Here is a 20,450-nt window from a genome sequence, read left to right as displayed (position 1 = left end):
CTACTTAAATGGGGAAAGATCGAAAAAAGATCGATCTCAAAAACGGTTGATCAAGATTACGATAAAAGAGCATATTTCAAATAAGAAGTCAAATCTGACAACACTGTGTGGCAGGGTGAGTAAGTGGGTGTGGCGTCAGGCTTCAGAGAGGCATTTATTTAAAATGTCCAAAACAAAGGGGAATCTGGGCCTACACATTCAGTGTTTCACTCCTAATTATTCAGCACTCAGTAGAGACATGTTGAGAATCGGAGAATGGAACTAAAACAGAAAAAAGCACCATTCAATTGCAAATGAATGGCAAATGGATAATGTATAAATAAGGATATCATGTGACAGCCATGGCGAAGGAAGATATGGAACTTAGAGCCGAGAGAAAGATATATGAGGGTGTTTTCCCTCTGGGGGTAATTAACACTTGCGGAACCTGTGGAAAAGGGAAAGTGTAATGAAAACAGTTCCCTAAGCAATGCAAGATCTCTCCAATTTCCCACTGCTTTACAATGGCTAATATAAATATTTCTGTTAATGCTAATATTAATACTAGTAAGGCAGCTTACTAAAATTAATTATTCTACATTTACTTAACCCTCTGGGGTCTGAGGGTATTTTGGGCTCTGGAGAAGTTTTGACATGCCTTGACATTTGTGCTTTTCTTTTTTTAATTTTAATGTTCAAATATTTTATTCTATTCCAGATTAATATCCAGAGACAACTATGAGTAAGCCATTTGTATGTTTATTCCACAGAACCTTCTTCACCTTTAAGACATGTAGCTGTAGGAAAAGTTTTTGTACATATTCTCATATCCCTGTATTTACATTTGTTACAAATGTATTACTTTGTAGTTACAGATGGTTTAATCCAAATAGACTTACAGTGCATTCATACTGTACATTTTATCAGTTTGTGAGTTCCCTAGGAATCAAACCCATGACCTTTTCATTGCTAGCGCCATGCTCTACCAGTTGCACTTCAGGAATCTTGTACAGGAACAGCTGCTATTTGATCTAGATTAGTGGTATAACATTTAATAGTTTTTTTTACAGTATCATTCTAAAAAAAAGGAAGATAGTTCTTTAAAGGTTCTTTACTGACATTAATAGTTCTATATAGAAGTATATCTTACTGAAGAACACTTTTGTGCTCAAATGGTCCTTTGCATTGTGAATTAGGATTGCGTATTCCTGCCCTTTAGGTTTTTGAATATGTAACTGTCAATAAATTATTTAAAAGCTGCCACATGATTGGTTGAATTGCAGAACTGGAGTCTTATTTTAAAGAGAATCAACATTCTTAACAGGTAAACTTGAAATATATATATTTTTAATATGTTGCTAAAACATTTTAACCATACTAAGTTTAGCAGGAATGTTATAGGGGGCTACAAATCCCATTACCTTATTAATCTTATGCTTTAATCAAAACCACTGCAAAAGTTTACAGTTTATCATAGGTCAAAACCATACTTGAGTAAAAGTATTGTTACATCCCAAAAAAAGTAGTGTGGGTAGAGTAAAAGTACCTGTAAAAAACTATTTAAGAGTAAAAAAGTATCTCAATTAAAAGTATACAAGAGTGAGTATTGAGTTGCGAATGCTGTGCCGACTTATAATAAATACAGTACGCTGCAATTTAAAAATGTAACATTCTCTTTTATGGCTGTTTGTCAGAAAGAATGAAAAATTCACCATTTTAAATCGTGATGTGTGGAAAAAAAAAAAGTTATTTTCGAGCATAAAACTTTTGGAAAAGCAGAAAAAGACTTTCACATGGCATGATCAAATAAAATAAAAGATCCAAGCCTCATCTCTCTTTGTATTTCACTCCTTGTCTGCTTTCCTGTATATTCCTTGTGCATTTTGTTCTAGAACTCATGAAGTTTCCCTGTATGAGACAGAAGTATATGAAGGTACGGACAGAATGAGTAGGGGAAAAGTAATAAGGCATAGAAGAAAGGGGAGAACAGGTTGTGAAAATAAAGAGAATGGATAAAACCGCCGCGTACAGCTCTGGCCGTTTTGGTGACTAATGCTAGCGATTACGGCATGCATAAACGGATCTGATTAAGTTGCAGTGAACTTGAACTCCAGCCCTCTCTCTCTCTCTCTCTCTCTCTCTCTCTCTCTCTGTCTCACACTCTGAGGTATTTGACTGCCGAGGTGTGCTGGATGTGCAGGGACATGGGTATCTTGGGTGGCTCAATGGACCACAGTAATTAAATTCTTACCTGTGGAGCCACTGCACCAAAGAGCCAAGCCACAGAGAGCTAAGAGGTGGGTGTTTGTGTCATTGTAGACCAACAAGTCTATTAAAGTAGCATTCACTTCACTTCAGGTGGTTTTCTATAAAAAACAACAACAAATATTTGTAATTACTTTGTTATAAAATCTTATTACATATTTAATTACCCTATATGGCTGTTCTGATAGAGTTAAAGGGTTTAGAATTGGCCATAGAAGAAGTAAGATGGCAGTCTTTGGGGCATTAAGAAGACAAAAAAAAAAAATATGGCAGGTTTCTAGGCCCGGATGCTTAAGAAGCAACCTATATTTATAATTACTAGATTATAAAAATCATATTACATATTTAACTACCCTATTTGGTTCTTCTGATTAAGATTAGATGGTTTATTGGCCACAGAAGCAGCAATGTGGCAGGTTGCTTGGCCTAAATGCTTAAAAAGCTAGAACTATTTACAATTACTATGTTATAAACATTGTATTACATATGTATTAACTTAAATGTATTGAATCTGATTGGAGGATTTGTCAGCCAAAGAAGAGGCAAGATATCAGTTTTCTGGGCCTTAAGAAGCAACAAGAAGTAAGATGACAGATTGCTGGGCCTTTTATAATGCAAGAAATATTTACATTTTACATTTGGCAGATTCTTTTATCCAAAGCGACTTACAGTGCACTTATTAAAGGGACAATCCCCCCTGAGCAACCTGGAGTTAAGTGCCTTGCTCAAGGGCCCAACAGTGGCATCTTGGTTGTGCTGGGGCTTGAACCCCCAACCTACTGGTCAGTAACCCTGAGCCTCAACCACTGAGCCACCTACATATACATATACATGCAATAGATGCAGCAATATGGTAGGTATCTGTGTCTGAATGCTTGAAAAGCATCACATATTTGTAGTTAATATGTTATAAACATCTTACTACATATTTAAATGCCCTATATCACTGTACTGATTGTGATTAGAGAATATGTCTCCATTGAAGAAGCAAGATGGCAGGTTTCTAAGCCTGGACGCTAAAAAAAAAGTAACACATATTTGTAATTACTATCTTATTAACATCGTATTACCTTTTAAATGTATCTAAATGTCTGTTCCATTTGTGATTAGTTGTTCTATCTGCTATAAAAGGACCTTGATGCTTTATTTATTGAAGTAGGTAAGTGGGAACCCTGTGTGGAGAGATTTGGGACCAGAGTGAGTTTTGAGAATATATTTTTAATGATTTCATAAAGCCAAGGTTAACACTAGTTTTAAACAACAGCGGCTTTTCACATAATTTGGTTGTATTTTTAATGAGAAAACCTCAGATTTAAATATAGGCATTACAATAAACTTAACAGTCAAGTTCTCTGCATGAGAACATGGCATTCATCACATTGTATCATTATGTAAACTTAATGCTAACATGTGTTGAATTATGTCTGTTAGCATGTTTTAAATTTGAGCATGCATGTAATTCAAAAAGTCAGAATAGTAAAAATATTGACTTATTTCTTAATCTAGGTCCTTCAAACATCAGAAAATAACCAAGACTTAATAGAATCCCAAAACAAGATTAAACGGTCAGAAGCCTCTTAACGGTACACAAAGAAAATGACACTGAACTGATGTTTCCATTTGAACACAAGGCTGTAAAAAGCATACATACTAAAAATAATGTTTCTTATCCACTTTCCCATTAAGTTATATTTAAGTTCAAGCTCTAATGGTGTTTAATATAGCTCTTATCTAGTCACGAATCCTTCACAGTCTAGCTACATGATAAACACATTGCCTTTTTTTTAATTGTTAAAAGTTTGGCCTTTAGAAGATCTAATTTTAGCCGTTGCACTGAACTTACCCTAGATTTTGTAACAGCTTTGTGATTCAACAGAAATTAGAAGAGCCTTCTCGCTCTCTCTCTCTCTCTCTCTCTCTCTCTCTCTCTCTCTCTCTCTCTCTCTCTCCTTTATCTCAGCATCCCTCCATTTGTGATGGGTAGCCAAGCAGCAAATTGTCTGTCAACCAACAAGTTACAAAAAGAGGGTGAAAAGAAACTTCAAAAGATGCTAAGAAAAAAAGGCAGATGGTAGGAGAGGAAAAGAGGGAACAATATCTGTAATTAAATCTGCTCACAGGCTCCTTTAATTGGATAAAGGTGCTGGGAGAGGATACACTCAAGACAGTTCTGGAGGGAAACTAGACAAACACACAAACACACTACATTTAGTGAGAAGGACAGTGCACACTCCAGACTGTTCTGGAGGGAAGAAGATCACAGCTTGATTTTGGAGGCATCACTTGAAGCTCATTGACAATGTTATCCTATCCTTGAAAACACACATACGCACAGCATCTTTGCTTAAAGAGGTCAAAGTTCTAAAACTAGATTTTTACATTTTCTGAAGCAAATGTGAGTGGTGCTTTCTCATGTAAATTGCAAGCACTAAGCTAGGGTGTTGTTGGTGGTAAGGTGCTCAGAATGTTTTTTTATTATGTTGCTATGCGGTTGCTAGGGTGTTACTTGTATTTTTATGAATTATTTACTTGAACATTGGCACCTTTTTATTAATGTAATAAGCTTAGAGAGATCATGTGTTAAGAGTGATTTTACTATTGTAAATTGGTGTTCCATGAAATTGTGGCAATGACAATATTTAAACAGATATGATGTTGGAAGTAACAAATAATGACATTTACTACCATTAATAACCTGGTGTTGCATGAAATGGTGGCAACGACAATATATAAACGGATATGTTGTTGGAAGTAACAAATAATGACATTTACTACCAATAATAATCTCAATAAACATTTTCCCACCAAGCACAGCCTAGTTTCATTATTATACGTAGATATTAATGTGTAAAATTTAAACTGGTGTAGACAAAGATGAAATTGGGTAAACACTGAAATATTTTTGCACATTTACAACTTTGGAAATGTAAAATATTTACAAATCCATAATAAATATATCTGAAGATCCTTTAGCCCTACCTCTAACCTAAACATAACCACCTATCATGCAAAATGTACAGTACATCTACCAGAACCACACTTCCCATTGCCAGGTAATATTAGCTATTAACTGTAGGCGTTTTATAGCCGTTAATCAATTTACTGCATTAATGTAGAATTCAATTAATGTTCAGTTACATTGACAGCTTTTATTCATAGCAACTTACAGTGCACTTAACGCAGGGACAATCCCACCAGAGTAACCTGGAGTTTAGTGTCTTGCTCAAGTACACGATGGTAGTGGCTGGGGGGATTGAACTAGCAACCTTCTGCTTACCAGTTCTGTGCTTTAGCCCACTACGCCACCACTGCTATTACATGTGTGCATTCAAATATATACTGTGTGTGTACAGTACTGTGCAAAAGTTTCAATATTAATATTTTAAATCAATATTTGTTGTGAACACTTTTGCCATCAAAACCGCACCAATTCTCCTTACACCTGGACACAGTTTTTCTTGGATGTTGGCAGACAAGATGATCCAAGCTTCTTGGAGAATTCCCCACAGTACTCAATGACTTCTGTCTCTTCATGTAATCCCAGACTGACTCGATGTTCAGTGGGGGGCTCTGTGAGGGCCATGCCATCTGTTGCAGGGCTCCCTGTTCTTCTATTCTATTCTATTTGCAAAATGAATGTTTGGGAATCTAAAATGTATATTTCCTATTGACACACTAAAGTAGCAGATATAAATAACCATCTTAAGACAAATGTTTTTGTGAAACATCTTATGTGACTTTTGCACAGTACTGTATTGTGGTAGGCAAGTCACCATCAATGAGTTATGTTCTTATTTAAATATTTTTCAAAAATACGTAACATTTAATGACATAAATCACAATAGATTGGGTTTTGTTAAATAGATCTTTATTAAAGCTTTCGTTGGGGAGTTTCATTGCACACACTGTCAAGTTAAACGTACTGCATTTTTTTGTTTGGGTGTTTGTCTTGTCCGCGAGGTGGTAGAGCAATAAAAGAGGTCTGCATGGGAACACCACTCATATATACAGGGATCCGTCTGTAGAACTCGCCGGGACCATTGCGGTTCAAGCCGAAGGGGGGACTTCAAGCAATGTTTTTCAATAAGTTACATTAAAAGTGCATTATATTCTTTTGCTTGCATGTAATATAGAGTGTATTTGAGATTTTGGCTTATTTAAGTAACTTTGATGTTTTGGTTTGTTATATAATGGCCATTATTTGGGTTTGTTTAGTTTTCCCCTTTGTGTGTTTATTGGTGCTGGCCAGGAAGGAGAATTTGGTTGCGGTTATGTGAGGTAGCATAAAGTAGTTGTGCTGAAGCAGTAGACCTCTCTTATCTGAAGTATGAGGCAGTTACAGTGCTAACTCTTTTTTTTTTTTTATTTGTATTTCTTATTTTTGCTGACACTTCAGCTATGTAATTCAGCACAGAAAAAAGGTGATTTGCAAGCATCGTCTGCCTCTGAGTCTTACCTCTCTGGTAATTCCCATTACATATATACATACATATACGTTATATACTCTATATTCTATATTTTTCAGGTGCAATGGTTGAGACATTTTTTGAGACAATTTTAGACTTAAGTTTGTTTTGCTTTAAACATTCCATGAGTTTGTCAATGACAAATTGATTTTAAATGACTGAACTGTGCAAGTTAAAATAAGCACAGTGTAGTTTGTCAAACAAACATGAAAGGCAATTGTGTTTCGCCATGCAACAGCCTTTAGGAAATTAGAATGTGATTGTGTGTGTGTGTGTCTTGTTTTGAATCAGTGTGAATATCAATGCTTTCTGGAACGAACAAAAATCCATGGAGATTTTTTGTCTCGTATGAAACAGCACCACATGGGGAATGTTTTCCTATGTCTGCCTGATGATTCGAGAAATGAACCGGTATTCACGGTTCAGTAAACAAAGTTCTTCACAGACACTTGTGTCAATCAAAGAATATGGATGATTGGCATCTCTAATACTATTTTTTGCTTTCTTGGATATGGATCATTCATACTGTGTACATTTTCATATCCCCATCATATATGTATGTCCTATTATACTGGATAAAACTCACAATTTTTAAAAATGGAAATCATATTATTTGTCATTTATTACATAAGAGAGAGAGAGAGAGACACAGAGAGAGAGAGAGAGAGAGAGAGAGAGAGAGAAAATGTATACCATTAATGTTCCAAACAAGACCAGAATCTTAAAAATACAAAAAAATAAAGAAAATCAATGAATTGTAGTAATGTTAAACCAGGCAAACCTTTGAAATAATTCAGATTTATGTCCATGTCAACCTATTAAACTCAGCAACATTAGCAGTGCTTCATACACAGAAATATCAAATGTAAACACAATCAATTTAGTAGCATAAATGCACCCAAGCATGACCATTTGCACACCCAAACAATTTTAGCTGACTGTTTGTCACCTTTTTACTCGACTTATGTTCTGCTATCCATCATTCCCTTATCATCTCCACTCTCCTTCCCATGAAAGTCATTCCCCTGGAACGGAATAATTATATAAGCAGCCTGGATAACCATGGAGAGTCTTTGCTGGTGGCAAGAACTCACAAATTATTCTGCCACACAACCATGTTTTATAAAGACACAGAGTACACATTCTTTCCACAAAACTCTAGATGCATTCTCCGACTTTGTAACTGGCCAGGGGTTTCCCAAAGTTATCTTCAGCCAACTATGGTTGCAAAATCCATCATTACAAACATAGTTCAACAATTTGGCATTTCCCGAAACATTGCAAATGAACATTCACAAACTACATCGCAAAATTGTGTATTTGGAACTACAGCTCTCCGGCAGTGGTTAGAAGCCTAGTTTATTGTTGGTTTGCGGTGTCGACGTCATTGATTTCACCGCAGCTGGGGTGTGTTCTATTCAGACTTATGCGCTATTCCTTTCAAAAACTTCACCATCCACTCTGAGATTCTTTGAAAGGCTTGATGTTGTGGTGCTCAAAGTTATTTTTTATTAGTAATTCAGTTTGAAACGATCTTCCAGCGTGACTTTCACAACTGTTCTCCCGTCGAAGTGCCCCTCCTAAGGCATTATGTACAGTATGCCATTTGCAACACAGGATTAGCTTCGTTTTCATGTAGAAAAAGATGTTATTTTATTTGTTACAATATTTTCCAAAGAGAAATTTCACATATGGCTATATATGTAAAACACAATATGCATGTTAATGGTTTTCACTGATATAAAAAGTTATCTGTACTGCTACTGATGCACCTAAGGAATGGATAGAAACACCTTGGTGGCTAATAATCATCTAAATGAACTAGCTTAGTGAGTCATCAATGATTTGTGACAGTAATAGGACACAGCTTAATTTGATTATCAAATTATTGTATGCATCTGTAATGGGTTGTTGGTTTTAAAATAGGCTGCTTTAATTTGATCTGGCAATCCAATGCTACTGTGATGCACCAAGTCACAAGTATCACCTATTATGCATTCATTTCTACATGTTAAACTACTGAATGAATGCCCTGTGTATTAGAAAAGCACTAACTCAAAACACATGTTAAAAAAAGACAGAGTGTTTTTGATCATCAAATGGGATATTCTATTTTGTATTTAAATTCAGATTGTGAAGGGTTTTAACTTCTCTGTCACTGAAAAGCATCTTGAAAAGTATGTTTGTTGCCATTGTAGCACCACACAGCTTCACCAGAGCTCCATTTGCCAGACCCAATTTATATCTGTCACCCCATATGTTTATAAAATGATATATCTTTCATTGTGTCAAGAATAAAAGTGGAGCTCTTATTGGTATTTGAAAAGTGTGCATATTTATGTGATCAAGTGCGGTAAAGCGAGGTAAGAGGGAAACCCCACTATTACAGCTCAATGCTGCGACAGGTTGTGATGAAAACAAACACACCAGCAACAGAGGGGGCATGTGAAAACAAAGTGTAACAACAGAGAACAGGAAATAACAGAAGCAGTCCTCAGATGCCATGTTCGTTATTTACAGCAGCATCGCGGGGAAATACTATTGCTTTGGAGCTGCTTACTGACCGAACCGCTTGTATACTGTAGTTAAGCGTACGCCACTTACAAAGTGCATATAAACGTAAATGTCTATTTTGTGTCTTAAGCAGTTTTTTCACAATAAACGTCTTTCTATCCATGTAAACAAGCTGTTATAATTTGATGTACATTCGATCTCTGCAGAAGTTATTACTCCACCCCCTCATTAATGACAGCTCTACATTGTTGAACCAACGTGTTTTGAATGATGGATGTGCGGGAAACACTTGTGACTAGTTAGTTTCTCTAATGATGCATCGTACTATGGTGGTTACGCAGTAGGTTATGGGAATTGTCCTTTCTCAGATCTTCATCAGAGCTTGATTTTGCTGTCTTTTTTAATGCATAGTAACAGGGCCGTAACCACAATATACATTGAGGGGGACAAGTCCCCCCGCCCCATCCCCCCAATAATCAGCTAAGGTCAGATTGTCTCTCCCAATAATTTATATTGTGGTTGCTGTTCTGCTGCATTCCACTATGCACCACTGTTTAATTGTCATTAAGTTGTTGCAGGAATAATTTAATAGTTTAAAAAAGTTTCAGTTGTGTCATATGAGATTAATGCCAATTAAACTGATGAAGGTGGGACTCAAGTGTCAGAAGCTAAGCGGGAACCTCACGGATTATTCCAGTGCTGCGCATCAGCAAGCAGTTCAGTTTAAGAGTCTTAGTGTCAAGTAAGATGTATCTAACTAAACAGGCAATATTTGGCCACTATTTTAGGATTGTAATGTTGTACAGATCAACAGTAATTTCCAAGGGAGCAAACTATTCACCATTTGGTGAAATTTGCTGATTTGAATTGAAAATATGTCATGTACAGTACATGATTCGTATGCAATTCATATTTGTGAATGTGAAAATATTAACGGAGCAGTTTTCAGTGAATCAGGCTTAAGAGAAAGAGTGAGTGTGTATAGTGTAAAGGAACTGAATGAATGTGGTAATCTGGGAAGCTTTTGAAGTAGTATATATATATATATATAAACACAAAGTAGAGCATTATTACCCACAGATTAGAACTAGAATATGCTAAGACTTTTTGGTTGTTTAAGTGTTTTTAGGTTTTGGCAATGACAGTGTCATATATATTTTTATAATTAAAATGCTTTATTATTAGGTAATTAATATTTAGCTCAGTGGTAAAGATACTGGCTACCATCCCTGGAGTTCGCGAGTTCGAATCCCAGGGACTGCTGAGTGACTCCAGCTGGGTCTCCTAAGCATCCAAATTGTCCGGTTGCTAGAAAGGGAACTGTCACACGGGCAACCTCCTTATGATTGCTATAATGTGGTTTGCTCTCGGTGGTGCGTGTGGTGAGTTGTGCGTGGATACCGCGGTGGATGGTTTGTTCCTCCACACGTGCTATGTCTCCGTGGTAACGTGGGCTGATGGTCTCAGACGCGGAGGCAACTGAGATTCATCCACCACCACCCGGATTGAGGTGAGTCACTACGCCACCATGAGGATTTAGAGCTAATTGATTTTGTACAGAATCAGCCCATGGTCCATTTTAGACATAAGAGGTAGGCCTATGCTGTGAACGAATTTTTCTGAATGAGTTTCCAGCCTAAGCTGGTTTACTGGTTTTAGACTGGTCCAAGGCTTTGATCATATTTCAGCTGGTCAGGCTGGGAGGCCACGGCTTAAACCACCAGCTTAAACCAGCTAAAACCAGCTTAGGTCTAGGCTGTTTTTTAAGGAAATACTGATGTCCATTGTAAGTGAGACACAAATCATCAAGGTTACTTGATGAAAACCGTTAAGGATAACAGTTGCTCAAGGTCTCAAACAATGAATCACAAGTCATCCATATGATCTGCCTGACGCAGTTTTATTGTCTCTTCAAGTTCAATACAATATCTACCTACCAACCTTAATATTAACAAGTGTTTCTTATGATAAGACAAAAAAGTCAATCATATAGAAATATCCTTTTCTATGAATGAATGAACAAATGGCATTAAATGATAAACAGTACAGGCAAGGAAAATGGTACAAATGTATTCGTCTTACTTTTTCATATTTAGATAATTTCCCCCGAATTTCTGCTCTTGACTTTAATTGCCTCTTTAGTCCTGAGTTGAACTTGAGCCGTCCATCTGTGCTTCGCCTTCGTACCGCCTGCAAACTAGACTAGAAGTGGTCCTGTCAATGTATTTATTTATTTTTATAAAGATTTAATTTCTTTCAAATCAGTTGTTGAAGCGAAGTGTTGAAACTGAAAACAACAATAATAAAAAAGACCCCAAGCATCAGAAAATTAGATCCGGGGTTATAGAAAAAACATTAAGGGCTGTAGGCAATAACCAGGGTCTTGTCACCATGCTTTTTTTTGTCTTCTCTTTGGACCTTGACAGAAATATTTTTTTTTATATTTCAGTTGTAACAAACGTTAGTAAACCCAACATTTCAATGATTGACTATGTTTATAATTTATTCAGACTGTTGAATTATGCAGCATATTAACAAGCATTATAATCAACATCATGTGAATCCAAACATTTTTGTTACATTTTGGTTTCATCACAATCAGGAAGTAATGCTCGAAAGCTGCTAAGCTCACTGTTAAATCTGGCTTAAATAGTCATTTAGATGATTTTAAGGAACAAAACTTACAGTACAATTATTAAAAAGACAACAGCAAGTCTCTTAATAGTTCATAGGTCAAATCTTTTGGGATTTGAAACTACAGCCTTTTGGTTGCCAACTTACTGTAGCATACACCATCTCCATTCCTTTGCGTTGTTGAGCTAGGCATTTCACTGCTTCAGGGACACAATTAGTGTACTGTACATCTTCAGGAATCACTGATGAATGGCATCTGAATAACAATGGGCTGGTGTAAAAAAAACAAATTAGATCATTTAGATGAATGTGAACAAACAGACAGCACAGTCTGTTAAGTATTCATCTATCAAAACAATCCTTCAGATGGCCTCACTGTTGCATCTGCACCACTATCTAAACATTTAATTAATTATGAAACCAGTTTATAATTACATTTTTGAAACACCACTGGGATATTTCATTAAACAACATGATATTATTATTTGTAGGCATTCCAACCTAAAGTGTCTGTACTGTACAGGGTAGGTACAATCGTCTTTAAGATTTAAGCCTTTGAATAATATAACAAATTTCCATCAAACTGAATTGAGGAATCTTTAAGAAATATTAATTATTATATTCTCTATTACGCCTAAATATGAAATATTTAAGTTTAACTAGTTTTCAGTTCCAGGAATTTAAATTTCGACCAATCTTCAGAAGATTCGTAAAGATTTGTATGACTTTAAAGGTGTACATATGTAAAAGCATTGACATTTTAGATGCTTTATATGTATGTGTTTATTGTTGTACAATATGTCCATGCACATTTTATGTACAAATACCTATGAATACAAATGAGATTGTGTTATATTGTATGCTATAGCATACAGTCGACTGAATACACTGCATAATAGTAATAATTCAAATATAGCTTACTTGATCTATTGATTAAACTGGATTACATCCATTTAAATAAATAAGCAGAGTGTTATTAAACATATGTCAGAATAACATCCACATCTCTCATAAATAAATTAGTAAGCATAATTCCCAGCACCAAACTTGGAGATTAAAGTATTTTGTGTGCATGTGTATGTTGGCATATACAAGATGTGTGGTGATGCAAAACTGTTGACGCATGTGTTTCATGATGCTTGTTTGTAATTTCATCAGCATCCCTGTCCACGTTTACTACTGTTTGTTGTTGCACTGATCACAAAAGAAAGGATAGGAAGAGAGCAAGTTGAAAAATATACAGAGCCGTTAGAGTACTAGAAGAGTTTATTTTACATTGAATTATTGATGCTTTCCCTTAGGGAGTGTGTTTTAGGGTGGAGGAAAAGGATAAGAGGAAAAGGATGAGTGGAAAATCTACTATCACTGATGCCTTAAACGCATTTCGATAGTCCTGCAGTCCCTTTGCTGTTGCAATTTCTTCCAACAAACTGTTCCAGGATCAGTTCTTTAGCATCTGTCTTCATACAACAACACTATACCTACTATATAATAACTGAACCCTTGAATAGTATGTGGACATTAAGACTACACTGTGAAATGTTAAATAACACTAAGCTATAAAATTCAGATTTTTTTCATCAAATTGTTTATTATGTTTCCACTAGTGTTGGTGATTCATGTTTTTGAGACGATACAGACATTACAGCTTATTTCCAGGCATAGTGCATCCCGACTCCTGGTAGGAACCATTATGTTGGAACTGGCGATTTCAATCTGTGCCTTCCATATATGTATGCAATATGCATAGGATTTTTCAGTGGACCTCAATGGACGGACAATGGTGGGTCAATGGACTGTGGGTGTGCCATTTTAAATGGTAAATGGTTTGCACTTATATAGCGCCTGTTTAACCTTAACGGTATTCAAAGCGCTTTACACTGTGACTCATTCACCCATTCACACACACATTCATACACCAATGGTGCCATGCAAGGCACTAGCCTGCCATTGGGAGCAACTTGGGGTTCAGTGTCTTGCCCAAGGACACTTCAAACCACCATCCCTGCGATTAGTGGCCGACCCGCTATACCACCTGAACCACAGCCACCACTATTTTAGGCTGAGACTAGGGTTTTAATGGATGCTTAGATGCTGACTTGAGTACCAGACTGATCACATTGTGAATTCAGTTACAGTAGGTCGAAAGTATGCTGTTGACATCGGTCTGTGCTTACCAAACAACTGCCCCAGTGGCCGAAGCTGGAAGTGTTGTTGAACATAAGAGCATGTGTGAGCTTCTGTTTCCAGGTGAATTGTCCACAGAGTGGCCCCACATGCTAAATGTAAGTGTGGTTGTAAATTATGTCAAATAGTCAACAGGAATGCATATTTTTTTAACTCTAGCCCCTAACCCAAAACTCCTAACCTATAAACCTAATCATCGGTGGAGTAAAACAAGTGCAACCTTCGAATCATGCTCACCATTGTTGATGTGAATGAGACTGGTTTCAATTGGACCAGAACCCTTGCCCCAGAGATTGCTATCAGTAGTGCTGGAGGGAGCTGTCTTCAGGCTTCAATTGATGCAGAAAATATCTGAAATGGGATGGGGTCGATTTCATGGTACATTAACTTTTTCAGAAGCAACATGTTGATTTCTTGTGTGAATATGTTGTGCGTAATATTGGAATTGCAAATTAAACCAATATATTACATGTAAATCAGCCAGAATCATCATACAATACACTCTATAGGTAATAAGAAAACAACAACTGCTCACGCAAAGAAAGAAAAACCACAGTAATGAACTTCAGAGAAGAATGAGTCAGCAAAAACAAAATGTGGCTTGGTTTATTAACCAGCCAATGTCTGATTAACAAGTAAACAATCAGATTTGTTCTAGTTTCTTTCTTTTTTTCCCCACAGATCAATGAAAATCATAGAGAGTGTTCTACTAAGGTATAAGCAAAGTTGAATTTGCAAATGGTGCGTACAGGTCAGTTTAAATAAAGCTCAATTAATTCCTTCCCATACTTCTCTCAGGCTGTCAAGCTTGAGTAAGATGTAAGCTGAGAGAGGCATGGTAATTAAGTCCGGATATAAATTAGATATTGACATTCTCCCTACATTTGTGGCGTAATGTTTCCGTAAGCAGCTTAGCAAATGGCAAATGCACTGTGCTAATAGGCTAATCCGCCAGCTGTCTTCTCAACAAGCCTCTCTCTTTCTTTTTCTATGCCAAGCTCACAATATGGTGGGTGCCGACTTTAAATGGTAAGTAAAGCTTGAGCCAAAAGCACCATATTTTAATCCCAAATAGGTAAAATCACTAAACAGCTGCACCACGTTTTCTAACAGTATATTTCAGTGCAAAAACCTGCATCTTATTAACTAAAGCAGTGTTTCCCAAACTTTTTTTCTGGGGACCCACATTTTAAAGTCGATAAATCCTTGTGACCCAATAAACATTAGGCCCATATAGTTCACATATCACGAATAGAATTTATGCGTTAACAAAATATGTATGACCATTTTTAAGGTCAGTTAAGCTTCCAGTTAACTATTTAAAAGAGATACAGATATTTGACAAAGCACAATTTTTTTTATTAACCTATTGTTGACAATAAGTAAAATGCAGAGGTGAAATGAGAAAGGAAGAGTTGACAGGGCATCTCATTGTTTTCATATTCTCATCATTACAGTGTACACAATTTATACTTAATGAGACAAAGTGCAAATCCTTCCTATCATCAATAAAACCAGACAGAATAAATGCATGCCTTTCATATAACATTCAATGATTTGCACATCTACCAGAATAATATGAACATTAAGTTAAATCAAAAACAAGTTTCTTACTGAAATATTTTTTGAGAACTTTTTATGCACCCACTGTAATATACACATTTTATAAAGTGCACAGTATGACAGGCTCTCATTTTTTCCTCTCAAAACAAAAATATGTATGCAAACAATATTTAGAACAATAGTAATATTAACCTTCAGAGCTATCAAAAACATGCCTTTTTATTTTATTTTTTTAATGTTGGTCTAGCAGAAGAAGAGTAATGTTTAAGTGCACCAGTCCTTATAATCATTGTTTCACCAAATCAAGGCAGTTTACCCAGCTAATGAGAGAGATGGGCCTGCTTGTTTTTTAGAATTACATTCCAGTTTGGTGTACATGAGGAGACTGCAACACGCATATCAGGTGCAGCATTCAGTCTATTTCTGTATTTTGTCTTTATTTTTGTGAGAACTGAGAACCCAACTTCACATTTGTATGTAGTTGTAAAAGGAATAAGCAACAGTATGCTTGCCTTGCTTAAGACAGGGTATTCAGATGAAATGCTTACCCAAAATGATGATAATGTCATGGATTCATGTCTTCTTTTAAGTGTCTGGTCACTGCTCAGCTCTAACAGTTCGGTTTCTTCAGAAGCAGTTAGTCCAAGCTCCAGCAGTGACTCTGGACTTTCAAAATCAAAAGGATTTTGGATCCACCTTTTATCATGCAAAATGTCATATCATTGATATGACATTTAGGGAAATAGTGCACAAAGTTATTAATGAGTGCAACTAGGTGTGTCACTATAAGCCCAGTCAGGTGTTTCACCTGTGTGTCAGTGACATCATTTTCCTCTATGTGCTGTAACACAGTAGGGAACATGTAGTGGCTGGGTTTTGGACTTCTGAGTCGTGCAAGCCACAGCTTCAGAGACTTTTGAAAGGTGAGAATGTGTTTCCAGTTTTGGAAAACATCATCATTCTGTCCTTGCAGTTTCAAACATAGCTCGTTGAGAGATGAAAAGATATCCGCCAGATATGACACTGTAATAAGCCATTCTTCAGTGAACAGCTCTGCAAGTGAAGAATTTTTCTCAAGGAGAAAAGCATGAATTTCATTTCTCAGTTCATATATTCTTGTGAGGACTCTACCTTTGGAGAGCCACCGCACTTCTGTATGAAAGAGTAAATGGGTGTGTTCCGCCTCCATGCCGGCAGCACAGCTGATCAAAAAGCCGACTGTTGAGTGTGCTGGCTTTAATAAAGTTCACAACACGAATGACTTCTTTCAATGTTTTGTCAAGCTCGGGGTATTCCTTTGCATGCCAAAGCCTGGCGGTGAATGAAACAGTGATTCCACACGATGTCTTTACCAGCTGCCTCCTTGATTCTTTTCACAACTCCACTGTTTCTGCCCGTCATATTTGCAGCCCCGTCACTCGTTATGCCTTTACAGTTGACCCAGCTCAACCCGCACTCTGTAACCACGTAGTTGTTCAGTACAGAAAATATCTGTTCACCTTTCGTTCCAGTAGGAATATTCAAGCAACATAATAAATCCTCCACAAATTCTGTTTCCCACACGTACCTTATGTATAACAACAAAGTTGCGCAGTCCGAGACATCAGTGCTTTCATCCAGCTGGATTGAAAATTCCCCTGCCGCCTTCAATCTTGTTATGAGCTGTTCCTCAAGATTGTCTGAAATGTAATTTATCCTTCGGGAAACAGTGTTGTTACTCAGGGGGATGCATTTTAATTTTTGTGCGGTTTTTTCATCAATAACCGTGCTAACCATGTCTATTGCGGCAGGCAGAATAAATTTTTCTGCAGCAGTATGGGGCTGCTTCTCTTTGGCCACACTGTAAGAAACCATGTATGATGCTAACTGGGCTTTGTCATTTATTTGTAAGTCATGTTCCATAAAAGCATCTGATAAATTATATAAATGTATAACAGCTTTCACACTGTAACGCTTGAGCAACGAGGCAGACGAGGAGATGCGGATCCAAATGCAGTTTAGATTTTATTAAATAAACAAACAAGTAAACACAAAGGAACAACCCTCAATGGGGAAATAAAACATAAAACTGAAAACTAAACACGATGAAAACAAACAGAGAACTCGGGCAGGGAACACATACCAGGCTGACAACAAACAACGATAGACAAGGAGTGAACAAAGAACCGAGGTATAAATACATAAACATGAGACAAAGGGGCCAATGAACAAACAGAACTCAAACAAGATAACAAGGTGATTAACAGAAGCAAAATGGCAAATCAACGAGGGCAGGTGCAAACAATGAACGGTGAACACGAAAGCTAACAAAGAGACTATGGAGTACACAAGGGACAAAAGTGAAAACTAAGGAATGCAAAAGTGACAAAAATGGCAAACAGAAGGGCAACAGTGAAACAAGACAAGGTATACATAACAGAGCCCCCCTCAAAGGATCGGATTCCAGACGATCCTAAAGAAAAAAAACAAGGACAAAAAACTCACAAAAAACAAAATGAGGGCACCAGGGGCAGACAGGCAGACCAGGGGGGCACAAGAGCAAGAGGGCAGTCCAAGGGGCACAGAGGGCAGACAGGCAGCCCAGGGGGCAAAGATTGGCAGACAGGCAGTCCAAGGAGGCCGAGAGGACAGGCAAGCAGTCTATGGGGGCACAAAGGGACAGGTTTAGGGGGCCAGGGAGGTATCGACCGGGCAGGGACAGGTTTAGATGGCCCGGGGGCTGGCCATAAGGCAAGGGCCGGCTCAGGGGGCCTACGAGGAGGCCACAGGACAGAGGCCGGTTTTGGTGGCCTGGGAGATGGCTGTGAGCCAAGGGCCAGTTCAGGGGACCTGGGACGTGGCCACAGGACAGAGGCTGGTTTTGGTGGCCTAGGAGATGGCCATGGGGCAAGGACCGGTTCAGGAGGTCTGGGAGCTGGCCTCAGGGCAAGGACAGGTTCAGGAGGCTTGGGGCCTGGCCGCAGGGCAAGGACAGGTGCAGGAGGTCTGGGAGCTGACCTCAGGGCAAGGACAGGTTCAGGAGGCCTGGGAGTTGACCACGGGATGTGGGTAGGCTTGGGGGTCCTGGGTGGTGGCCACAGGATAGGGGCTGGCGGTGCCACGTGAGGCGGAGCCAAGGAGGACTTCAGAGGCGGAGCCGTAGAAGACTTGGGAGGCGGCGCCGAAGGAGGCGTAGGCAGGACCGTGGGGGGCTTATGAGGCGGAGCCGAGGGAGGCCCAGGGGGCGGAGGCCCAGGAGGCGGGGCCGAGGGAGGCATGGGAGGCGGAGCCGGGAGAGGCGGAGCCGGGAAGGAACTAGGAGGCATCGGAGGCGAGGCTGAGGGAGGCTTCAGAGGTGAAGCCGGGAGTGGCTCTTGCGGCGGGGCCGAGGGAGGTGGTGCCGTAGGAGGCTCGAGAGGCAGAGCCGTTGGAGGCGGAGCTGTAGGAGGCTCGGGAGGCGGAGCCGTGGAAGGCTCGAGAGGCTTGAGGGGCAGAGCCCTGGTAGGCTCGAGAAGTTTGAGGGGCGGAGCCCTAGAAGACTCGAGAGACTTGGGAGGCGGAGCCCTGGAAGGCTCGAGAGGCTCGAGAGACTTGAGAGGCGGAGCACTGGAAGGCTCGAGAGACTTGAGAGGCGGAGCCCTGGAAGGCTCGAGGGGCTTGAGAGGCGGAGCCCCAGGAGGCTCGGGAGGAGGAGCTCTGGAAAGCTTGGGAGACTTGAGAGACGGAGCCCTGGAAGGCTCGAGTGGCTCAAGAGACCTGAGAGGCGGAGCACTGGAAGGCTCGAGAGGCTCGAGAGACTTGCGAGGCGGAGCCCTGGGAGGCTCGGGAGGAGGATCCCTGGAAGACTCGAGAGACTTGAGGGGCGGAGCCCTGGAAGGCTTAAGGGGCTTGAGGGGCGGAGCCCCATAAGGCTCGGGAGGAGGAGCTCTGGAAAGCTTGGGAGACTTGAGAGACGGAGCCCTGGAAGACTCGAGAGACTTGAGGGGCGGAGCCCTGGAAGGCTCGAGGGGCTTGAGAGGCGGAGCACTAGGAGGCTCGGGAGGAGGAGCCCTGGAAGGCTCGAGAGGCTTGAGAGGCGGAGCCCTAGGAGGCTCGGGAGGCGGAGCTCTGGAAAAATCGGGAAGCTCGGAGGACAGAGCGCTAGGAAGCTCGGGAGGCGGAGCTCTGGAAAGCTCGGAAGGCTCGGAAGGCAGAGTACTAGGAAGCTCGGAAGGTGGAGCTCTGGAAAGCTCGGAAGGCTCGGAAGGCAGAGTACTAGGAAGCTCGGAAGGCGGAGCTCTGGAAAGCTCGGAAGGCTCGGAAGGCAGAGTACTAGGAAGCTCGGAAGGCGGAGCTCTGGAAAGCTCGGAAGGCACGGAAGGCAGAGTACTAGGAAGCTTGGAAGGCGGGGCACTTGGAAGCTCGGAAGGCGGAGCTCTGGAAAGCTCGGAAGGCGGAGCTCTGGAAAGCTTGGAAGGCGGAGCACTGGGAAGCTCGAGAGGAGCTGACTCTTGGATGGGCGCGACCGCTGGCACTGGCCTTTGGACGGTCATGGCTGCTGGCGCTAGCTCTTGGACGGTCGTGGCTACTGGCACTGGCTCTTGGACGGTCATGGCTACTGGCACTGGCTCAGGGACGGTCGAGGCTACAGGCGCTGGCTCAGGGACGGTCGAGGCTACAGACGCTGGCTCAGGGACGGTCGAGGCTACAGGTGCTGGCTCAGGGACGGTCGAGGCTACAGGCGCTGGCTCAGGGACGGTCGAGGCTACAGGCGCTGGCTCAGGGATGGTCGAGGCTACAGGCGCTGGCTCACTGACTTCTGAGGCGACAGGCACTGGCTCACGGACTTCTGAGGTGACAGGCTCTGGCTGGGTTACCGTGGTA

This window comes from Xyrauchen texanus, chromosome 50, assembly GCF_025860055.1.
Source record: "Xyrauchen texanus isolate HMW12.3.18 chromosome 50, RBS_HiC_50CHRs, whole genome shotgun sequence".
Taxonomy (NCBI): Eukaryota; Metazoa; Chordata; class Actinopteri; order Cypriniformes; family Catostomidae; genus Xyrauchen; species Xyrauchen texanus.
This window is presented reverse-complemented; position numbering follows the sequence as displayed.